We start from the raw sequence: 11,391 nt of genomic DNA, 5'->3' as shown, positions 1-11,391 counted from the left end.
GTTAAATGGGAGCATGGAAAGAGGGAAAAATGGAGAAAGAAGAGTCAATAGGGAAGAGAGGGGATGAAGAGGAATAGAAAAGATAATAAAGAAGAAAATAAGAATAAGAGAAAAGATAAACCAAAATAGCAGTTGGAAGTAAATGGATTAGGAAGATAAAGAAAATAAGAGTGGAAAGAGAATGGATACTATGTTGAAATAGAAAATGCAAAAAGAAAGAGAATAAGGAAATAAGAAGGGAGAAGAGAATGTAGGAAAGAGGGAGACAGGGATAGATAGAGGAGAGCTATGGATAGAATATTTGTATCCCTACCAAATTCAGATGTTGAAGCCTAAATACACAATCTGACAGCATTCAGAGATGGGGATTTTTGGAGGTAATTGAGTATGGAACCTTCCTGATGAGATTAGTGCCCTTGTAAAGTAGAGACAGGAGAAAGCTTGCTTCCTCTCTCAGTCTGTTCTCCATCTTGTGAAGACACAATGAGAAGATGGCCATTTGTAAACAAGGAGTAAGTGGGCCCTCATCAGACACTATGTCTGCCAATGACTTGGTCTTGGACTTCCCAGGCTCCAAAACTCAGAGAAGTAAATTTCTATTGTTTAAGCCACTCAGTCTATTGTATTCTGTTATAACAGCCACAAAGGACAAGGAGCTAAGGAGTAGATAAAGAGGAAAGGAAGATAAATAAGGAGAAGGGAGAAAAAGGGAAAGGAGGGAGTAAAGGAAATAACTAAAGTGCTTGAAGTAAAAGGGACAGGGACAGGAAAAAGAAAAAATAAAGTGAAATCAGACCTCACCCATGACAATGATTTCATTCTGTGGAGAAGAATTCTGAATGTTAGACGTTCTCCTTTTCTTTCTTCAAATACTGCTACACACTAAAATGTCAGAGGTCATTTCTCACATATTTCTCTAGACTTGAGATAAGACTATTGTGGTTTTCAACTAAGAGTCTTGTAGTTCACGTTTTCAGTAGATAAATTTGTTTGGGATACTCAGTATTTTCCACACACTTTCTGCTGTGTATTATTCAGCAGGTATGGATATTATCTGACAAACTTAGGTATGTATGTAAAATTTTTTCCTTTGAGTTCTCAACATAAATTCTATGCCAAGTTCCCATTCCACTGAGTGGTTGAAACTTAATCTCCAGTAGTATGGAGTCTCTCTCACCCTTTGCTTTGGGGCTGTGTCTAGATTCTAGGCATCTTAATTAATGTCAAAACATAAGAATAGGTAATATATGTTGAGTATCATATATCCACACTGGTATTTATTCATATTTGTTCACCAATGTCTGTTCAAGTTGTTGAGTTCATTCTTTATTGCAAAGCCCCTTTGGGTCTGACTCTCTTTGCTCTCTTTGTGGGTATCATACAGAGCTCATATATTTGAGTAATAGTCTGCTGGTCCTATCATTCTGAGCCCTGTTAATCTCTGTGAGGCTGTCTTTGGCCCACATACACTCCCCATAATACCCCGACCTGAGGGAAACCATGTGAAGAGACCTAAGGTTAATGCCCATAGACATAAAACAGACATTTCTATTTTGTATCTTGTCTTCTTCTATCTTACCCAGAAAGTAACATACAAGCTACACTGCCTGAAGTTCTTAACAAACTTATCTGGCATTTCTTCCCATCTCAGGAAAGTGGGGCTTAGGGTTTCTCTTTTCTCAGGAATCCACAGTATCTACTGATTCACTATTTTACTCAGAGAATCAATGAGAGGCTAGAGGCACCAACAACTGGATAAAAAGCTGAACAAACTAAGATTCAATTACTTTTTTTTGTCCTGTCAGGGAAATGAAATTTCAGGAAAAATCATCACTCTGAAATCTTGAGGGACAGGAAAATCTAGAATTATATATGCATAAATGAACATCTCAAAAGAGAATAGAGCAGAACAAATACCAAGTAATAACACCTAAGAACGTTCCAAAATTAATGACAGACACCAAAATTGCAGTTCCAAGCAACTCAGAGAATACCAGATATCTTACTTATAATGAACCAAGGATAAGAATTATAGCAGCCCTTTCGTCAGAAACCATGCAAGCAAGGAGTGTGAAGTGAAATATTTAAAGTGCTAAAAGAAAAAAATACCAACCTAGATTTCTACATATAGAAAAGGATTTTTCAAAAGCTAAGGAGAAGCAGAAAAAAAGGGGAAGGAGAAATACTTTCTCAGACAAACAAAAACTGAATGAAGTCATCATCAGTAGTAGATCTGCCCTACAAGAAATGTTAGAAGATTTTATTCAGGCAGAATGAAAATGATATAGGGCAGAAACTTGGAAGTACATAAAGAAAGAAAGAGTATTGGAGAGGGAATAAATGAAGCTTTTTTTCAAAGAGGAAATCAAAATTGCAATTATAGAATATAATGAATTCTGAATACAGAACTAGGATATTGCAATCAAAGGAAATATTTATGGAATACATCGTTCCATTATTGAACAGCTATGTGCAATTTATAAGAGAAATATCCCAAACATAAAGTTACAGCAAGGATGAAAATAAAATGATGGAATAAATTATGACACACAATAAAAAAAGATGGATTAATATTACATGTTATACTTAAAAGGAAACCATCATTTGGGATTAGAAATTTACTATGTAATGTAAACAGGATAATGTATAAATCACAATTTAACAGCTCTGTAAGAAAAAATAATAAAACCAAAATGATAACATGAGAGTATAACATCCATTTCTAAGTAAATGACAGAATAATCATATGAAATAACAGATCCTTCTTGAAGCCTCTACGTTGATAATATGTATTTAGGCCCAAACATAAAGCTTTATGGTGTCTCAAAATTAACAGTTTAGAATTCTTAAATCCCTCCTCCTCCATATTTTCTGGACTGGAATCAACTTGATTTTATCTTCTTTATTTTCTTATGTATAAGAATTTTAAACATTTTTAGAGTATGCCTACTAGGTGCTACATATTGTGATAAGTACTGGGAAATAATGATGAACAAAAAAGCATATATTATTTGCTTTTAAGAACTAATGGATTTCAGTCCAATATAAAGAAAAATAATTTTAGTCAGACTGCCACAATTTTAAGAAACTTTACTATATTTTTGATGCAAATTTGCAGCATGAGAGCAGGCAAAGTGATATGTTAAGATTATATCGAATGCATTTTTACACGGACTTAAATAGATTTTTCTTCATACTGTACAATTCCCTTCCAGGTAATTCTTCACTTCCATTATCACAGCAACTCACATTCCATTATTAATCAGAAGGCTATCAGAAGATACAAGAGAGGGAGGCCTGCAATGCACAGTTTGGGGATGGATGTTTGATAACTCATCAGATGATCTTACCATATGGGCTCTTAATATCTTGTGATATAGAGCCTCTTTCATTGGCAGTGGAAAACTCTGAAATATTCCTGAACACTCTCAGATACCTATTATATAATTCAATGCCATATGTGTCCTTAATGTTCAGCATCAACATCAAACTTATAAACCATTTAATTTGAGAATCATGGGACATTAACACCAATTATAACAGATGTGTACCTGAATGCAGAAAAATCATTATAAACTTCAACTTACAATATTTTATTTTTTCATTTTATAAAACAAAGATAATTTGAAAAATATTAGGAAAATGGCCCATACTAACTCCAACATCACACACGCACACGTAGAATTGTAATAATTGTAATTGTAATCTGAGACTTGTGCATAATGTTCAATCACAATTATTTTGACATAACATTTTCTATGGTATTAAAAGGCTTTGCAAAATTCTTTATAATAACTATGTAATATCTTATCACATAAACCTATCTGCTGGACTAAATAACAAAAATATTGTTTCTATTTATTTTTGTTCATTAGATAATCCCTGTGGTGATATTTTCCCCAACAAACCTATGTGCATATCTCTAATTATTTCTTTATGGCATATTATTAGAAATGGAATTATCAGATCAAAGGAGAACTAACTATTTAAAAGATGTTATTCAATAACACCAAAATGCTTTCCAGAGAGGTTTTTGTCAGCATTAGCAATGAAGAAGAGCTCTCATGTATCCTTGATAGTGTTGAGCATTTGCTTTAAAAATATCCTTGCCAGTTTAATGAAATAATATTTAATTGACTTAAATTATACTTTTTTTGATTAGTGAAAGGAACACATTCTCAATGTTTATTAGTCATTATGCTATAAGAGTTATTTGTACATTAAGAATATTAAACCACAGAGAAACACAAATCAAAACTTCCTTGAGATATCATCTAACTCTAGTAAGATTAGCCCACATCACAAAATCCCAAAACCAGAGAAGCTGGCATGGATGTGGGGAAAAGGGAACACTTCTACACTGCTGGTGGAAATGTAAACTAATACGTCCTTTTGGAAAGATGTTTGGAGAACACTTAGAGAACTAAAAATAGACCTGCCATTTGATCCTATAATTTCTCTACTGGGTATATATCCAGAAGACCAAAAATCTCATTACAACAAAGATATTTGTACCAGAATATTTATTGCAGCCCAATTCATAATTCCTAAATCATGGGAGAAGCCCAAGTGCCCATTGATCCATGAGTGGATCTATAAATTGTGGTATATGTATACCATGGAATATTATGCAGCCTTAAAGAAAGATGGAGACTTTACCTCCTTCATGTTTACATGGATGGAGCTGGAACATATTCTTCTTAGCAAAGTATCTCAAGAATGAAAGAAAAAGTATCCAATGTACTCAGCCCTACTGTAAAACTAATTTATAGCATTCATATGAAAGCTATAGCCTAATTATAGCCCAAGAATATGGGGAAGGGGGAGAGGGAGAGAAAGGAAGGGGGAATAATGGGTGGAGGGAAGGTGATTGGTGGGACCACACCTATGGTCCACCTTACAAGGGTACATGTGACTCTTTCTAAATGTAGAATATAAATGTTTTAACACAATAACTAAGAAAATGCCATGAAGGCTATGTTAACCAGTTTGGTGAAAATATTTCAAATTGTATATAAAACCAGCAAACTGTACCCCATTATTGCATTAATGTACACAGCTATGATTTAATAAAAAAAAGAATATTAAACCTTATGTCTGCCATGCTTGTTACAAATGTTTTAGTTGGTGGCTTGCCTCTTAGTCTTGTCTATAAATTTGTTTTTAATATAACTTCTTGATTTAGGAAAAAAAACATAATCCATTACTTTCTTTTCCATTGCATTTCCTCCTTCCACCCCTTTTTTAAATGCTAGGGATATTTTTTCCTACCAAAAAGTCAAATAAATACTCCTTTTCTTGGAAAATATTTCAGAAATGTATATTTAGGCCTAAGACATATACTTTCTCTGTAAACTACTTTTGGAAACTATGTTCTAAATTGAGACTGATAAAAAATAAATTATTTGGATGTTTTTGCTCATAGAAGCATACTTCTACTACCATATTGAGTAAAAAGTACATAATACAAGTTTAGCAAGATAATGAATGGAACTTCTTTAGTTTTCTCATAATTTTGGCTAAAGCTACATAACTGAAACAAATACGCACCAAGTCCTTCCACATTCTAAAGAGAGCAACCAAAGAGTTCCAAACACAATCCTATAGGCTTACATAGGAACAAGACTAGTCATGTTACTAATAATCATTCCATCCCTCTTCAGCCCTGTTGTGCTCAAAAGGCTAGAAAGAATTAGAAGAATTTGTAGCATTATAAACCCTTGAATTAGGGAAGAAAATATTCTTCTTGAGGAAGGGGAGGGATATGTGACTCCTTCACCAAAGCCATGTGAAGGGGGATACAAAGGATCACTTATGTAGAGTGGGGGGGGGGCTGTATAAGCTAAGAACAGAGAGAAGTATCACATTTTGCATATTCAACAGTTTCTCTCCAGATTGAAATTTCTGATGATTGTTCTGGTTTAACTTGCTCTTAAAGGCTTTTCTCCACTGACTGCATTCCTATGGTTTCATTATGTATTTAATAATAATGAATGATGTTTGAACTCTGGTTGAAAAATCATCCATGATTACTACATTCATATGGTTTATCTCTGGTGATGAATTCTTTGATGTTAATAGATTTGAAGCTTAGCTAAAGGCTCTTTGATGTTCTTTGCACATATTTTGTTACTATAATGGACTTTCTTGGTAATTCATAATTTCTGAAATTGTGCTGAACATGGGACTCACGCTATGGGCTACGTATCCTGTATACGGTTTCATTCCCATGTAGGATAGCATCTGAGATGAGAGTACAATTTCTATAATACTAAGTATAGTTTTAAAGGCCCCCTGGCTGTAAATACACATCCCAAGCCTTAAACACTTATCCTTTGAAGGGACTTTAATCTTATTTTTCAATTTGTCTTTAAACTCAGAAAATTTTGTATCCAGAGTCATGAAGAATTAACCTTGGAATATGGCCAATTTCCTATGATTCAAAATCATCCTCAAATTTCTTGAGTTGGAATACAATTTTTATTCTCAGGCTTTTCTCATGTGATTGAAGACATTATAACTGTCACTTAGTTTTGATACTTGGCAGTAGTGAGATCAAACAAATGTAAAGACAAGAAAATAATTACCTCATAGCTTTCCACCTCCTAAGAAGCAGGCCAGGGACTGGATTTGCCCTGCAACCTGACAAAAACACTAAAAACAAAAATAGGCAATAATCAAGAATACAGTAAGTAAAGCAAGCAGACAGCCCTCAGAATGGGAGAAGATATTTGCAGGTTATGTCTCCGACAAAGGTTTAATAACCAGAACCACAGATAACCTGAACGTATTAGCAAGAAAAAGAACAATTGATCCCATTTCAGAGTGGGCAAGTGACTTGAGGAGAAACTTCTCTGAAGAAGCCAGGTACATATGGCCTACAGACATATAAAAAAATGCTCATCATACTTAATCATCAGAGAAGTGCAAATCAAAACTACTTTGAGATATCATCTAACTCCAGTAAGATTAGCCCACATCACAAAATCCCAAAACCAGAGATGCTGGCATGGATGTGGAGAAAAGGAAACACTTCTACACTGGTGGTGGGAATGCAAATTAATACGTTCCTTTCGGAAAGATGTTTGGAGAACACTTAGGGATTTAAAACTAGACCTGCCATTCGATCCTACAATTCCTCTAGTAGGTATATATCCAGAAGACCAAAAATCACAGTATAACAAGGATATTTGTACCAGAATGTTTACTAAAGCCCAATTCATAATTGCTAAGTCATGGAAGAAGCTCAAGTGCCCATCAACCCATGAATGGATTAATAAATTGTGGTATATGTATACCATAGAAGCCTTAAAGAAAGGAGACTTTACCTCTTTCATGTTTACATGGATGGAGCTGGAACATATTCTTCTTAGCAAAGTATCTCAAGAATGGAAGAAAAAGTATCCAATGTATTCAGCCATAATATGAAACCAATTTATAGCTTTCATATACAAGCTATAACCCAATTATAGCCCAAGAAGAAGGGGAAAGGGGAGAGGGAAGGAAGGGGAGGGGAGAGGATGGGTATGAAGGAGAGTAATTGGTGGACTCACCAACGGTACATCTTACAAGGGTACATGTGAAATTTACTAAGTGTAGAATATAAATGTCTTAACACAATAACTAAGAAAATGCTGTGAAGACTATGTTAACCAGTTTGATGAAAATATTTCAAATTGTATATAAAACCAGCACATTGTACTCCATGATTGCACTAATGTACACAGCTATGATTTATTTTTTTTAAAAAAAGGCAATAATAGTTTTCAAGACATTTAACATCAGGCAATCAAGAACAGTGATCCCTGAGAGATGAGGAATAAATGAGGTGCTTGAGACCTTCCAGTTCATGGAGAAATAAGAGAGAATGCAGTTAGAGTCCAGGGGGTTCCTTGAATTAAGGTAACAGAGATGAGAGATCAGAAATACTAAGGTGGCTGGAGTTCACAAAACAGAGAGAGAGAGCACTAAAGAGAAAGAATCCTGGAGATCTTTGAATGACTATCATCAAGTGTTCTTTAGAGTCCTGATCAATGAATTTACAAAAGGAAATTACCCAATGCTAGGGGAAGAAACCACCTTAAAGGATTAGAGGGAACCTATTCCAGAAGCTCAAACACATGGAAGACCATGCCTGTTCTCTCCTGCTAGAGTGAAAACCTCATAATTCATGTGGCATGAGGCAGTCAGATGGGCCTTGTCTCAATAGTCATGAATAATTAGCTCTATGTAAAACACCACTGTGGTCCTACCTAACAAATCATAAAAGCAAGACTTGAAAGATCTACTTCCAAATAAGTACACCTGAGAATAAAGTTCAAGATGATTCATGACTTAATAAAAAAACATATTTAGTACCAAAAGGCAAAAATCAGTAAAATTTTACTAAAAGGTAAAATTCATAATGCCTGGCATCCAACAAAATATAACCAGGAATGCAAAGAAGCAGGGAAATATTACCGATCATGAGGATAAGAATCAATCTATCCAAACTGACCAAGAACTTAGATGTTATATTGAGTATATAAGCACATTGAACATCATTGCAACTATATGCCATGTGTCAAAAAAGCTGGAGGAAGGCATGGTCATGTTAAGTAAAAACATGAGATATAGTTAATAAGGCCCAAATTATACATCTAGAGATAAACACTATAATATCTGAGATGAAAAAAAATACTGGATGGAATTAATTACTAAGGATTAGTAAACTTAAGACATAACAATAGAAAATATTCAAAGTGAAATAAAATAATTTTTTTAAATGAATAGAGCATTAGTGTCTTTCTTCATGTTGTTTCTTCTTCTGGAAACACTTTTGCCCCATCCCACCTACTAAACCTTCAACCAGTCAATTCTGAATCTATCTTGGTTTCATCTCCATCACTACTTTCTTATTCCTTTACCTCCCTGACTAGGTCAAACCCTCTTTAAACCTATTAACAGAATTATATACTTTCCCTCCACAGCACTTATCAGAGTAGGAACTTCACATATAATTGTGTCTGCTATAAATCTTTGTCCATCTTCTTCACAATACAGTAAGCTCCATGAGGGCAGAGACAACATGTCTGTTTTTGTTTACCTTGCTATCTCCAGCATCTCAAACTCTACCAGTCATTTTGCTGGATTGAGCTGTTTGCCTCCTGCTGTTGTGCAGGGGACCCTCTTCTTCCTGGTTCTTGAATCTTTTTCTGTAGATTCTATTTAGATATTTAAATCTTAGCCTTATTTTTTTTTAGTTCAGCTCTTTAATTTTTCCCCCTCTTAATAACATGAGGGTGGGTCCTGCATGTCCCCAAAGCCCGCCTTGCCCAGAAGCATCTGATTCTAGAGACTCTTCTCCAATGCCTGTGACTTGTGGGCCTGAAGAAAATTATCCATCCTTGAAAATGTCTTCTACAGAGGTTCCCCACACAGATACTATCTCTCCTCTTCCAACTTCTATGGATCTACTGACTCAGGACAGCCCTGACTCTTCCAATAGTCCCAAAGTGAAACGACCCACTTCTGTAGAGAAGAGTGTAGTAAAGAAGGAAGATAAGGTCAAGGTCAAGAAACAGAAAACCATAACTGTGTTCTCTACCACCCAGCTCTGTATTCTCAATGATATATTTCAGAGACAGAAATACCTCAGCCTCCAACAGATACAAGAACTTTCCAACATCCTGAACCTCATCTATAAACAGGTTAAGACATGGTTCCAGAAACAGCAAATGAAATCGATGACGTGGCAGAAAAACAACTGGCTAAAGAACACCTTCCGAGCCTGATTTCAGAAGGTCTCAGCACCCATGGAATACCCAAGCGTCTCCTCTTCCTATCACCAGGTATGCCTGACGAACACATCTGGAAACCTTCCAGGGTGGAGTAATGAGACCCAGAGCAACCCAACCTGGAGTAATCAAACATGGAACAGCCAGTCTTAGAGTAACTACTCCTGGAACAGTCAAGTCAGACCTGATGCACCCAAGCCTGGAATAGTCAGGCCTGGAACAATCCCTTCCTTAACTATGGGGAGGAGCCTTTACAGTTCTGCCTGCAATTCCAGCAAAATTTTCTTGCCAGTGATTTGGAAATTGCTTTGGAAGCTGCTGGAGAAAGCCATAATGTAATCCATCAAACCACTAAGTATTTTAGCTCCTCACAAACCATGCATTCATTCCTAAATTACTCAAAGAACAGGCAGCCTGAAGATGTGTGAAGATAGGTGTATTACTCAGTTTCAGTATGGGCAGTGGATGAATCCTTTCCCTAAATAGGATTTTTCTTTTTTTTTTTTTGTATTAAATGATAGCTGTGTACATTAATGCAATCATGGGGTACAGTGTGGTGTTTTCATATACAATTTGAAATATTTCCATCAAACTAGATGACATAGCCTTTATGTCATTTTCTTAGTTATGGTGTTAAGATGTTTATATTCTACTTTTAGAAAGATTCACTTGTACCTTTGAAAGCTCCAATTACTGTCCCTCCACCCATCCACCCTCTCCCCTTCTCTTCCCCTCCGCCCTCCCCATTTACTTAGGCTATAATTAGGTTATAGCTTTCATATGAAAGTTATAAATTAGTTTCATAATAAGGCTGTGTACATTGGATATTTTTTCTTCCATTCTTGTGATAGTTTGCTGAGAAGAACATTTTCCAGCTCCATCCATGTAAACATGAAGGAGGTAAAGTCTCCATCTTTCTTTATGGCTGCATAGTATACCATGGTGTACATATACCACGGTTCATTGATCCATTCATGGATCGATGGGCACTTGAGCTTCTTCCATGGCTTGACAATTATGAATTGGGCTGCAATAAACATTCTGGTACAAATATTTTTGTTTTAATGTGGTTTTTGGTCTTCTGGATATATACCTAATAAAGGAATTGCAGGATCAAATGGCAGGTCTATTTTTAGTTCTCTAAGTGTTCTCCAGATGTCTTTCCAAAAGAAACGTATTAGTTTGCATTCCTACCATCAGGGTAGAAGTATTCTCTTTTCTCCACATCCACGCTAGCATCTCTGGTTTTGAGATTTTGTGATATGGGCTAATCTTACTGGAGTTAGGTGATATCTCAAAGTAGTTTGGATTTGCATTTCTCTGAAGATTAATGATGGTGAGTATTTTTTCATTTATCTGTAGGCCATGCACCTATCTTCTTTAGAGAAATTTCTCTTCAAGTCCCTTGCCCACCCTGAGATAGGATCACTCATTCTCTTCTTGCTAATACATTTGAGTTTTGTATAGATTCTAGTTATTAAACCTTTGTCAGAGACATAACCTGGAAATATCTTCTCCCATTCTGAGAACTGTCTGATTGCTTAGCTTACTGTGTGCTTGGCTGTGCAGAAGTTCTTTAGTTTGATCAGGTCCCAATAGTGTATTTTTGATGTTG

General features: G+C 35.6%; 1 pseudogene; it reads left to right on the top strand.

Annotated features, from left to right (window-relative positions):
* The first annotated feature begins 9,275 nt into the window (after window positions 1-9,275).
* On the top strand, window positions 9,276-10,204 carry LOC100948702 (annotated as a pseudogene).
* Window positions 10,205-11,391: the final 1,187 nt, after the last annotated feature.

The sequence above is a fragment of the Otolemur garnettii genome, unplaced genomic scaffold, assembly GCF_000181295.1.
Source record: "Otolemur garnettii isolate 467f Iridium unplaced genomic scaffold, OtoGar3 scaffold00287, whole genome shotgun sequence".
In the NCBI taxonomy this organism is placed as follows: Eukaryota; Metazoa; Chordata; class Mammalia; order Primates; family Galagidae; genus Otolemur; species Otolemur garnettii.
The sequence above is the reverse complement of the archived record's forward strand: the minus strand, read 5'-3'. Positions and strand labels throughout refer to the sequence as shown.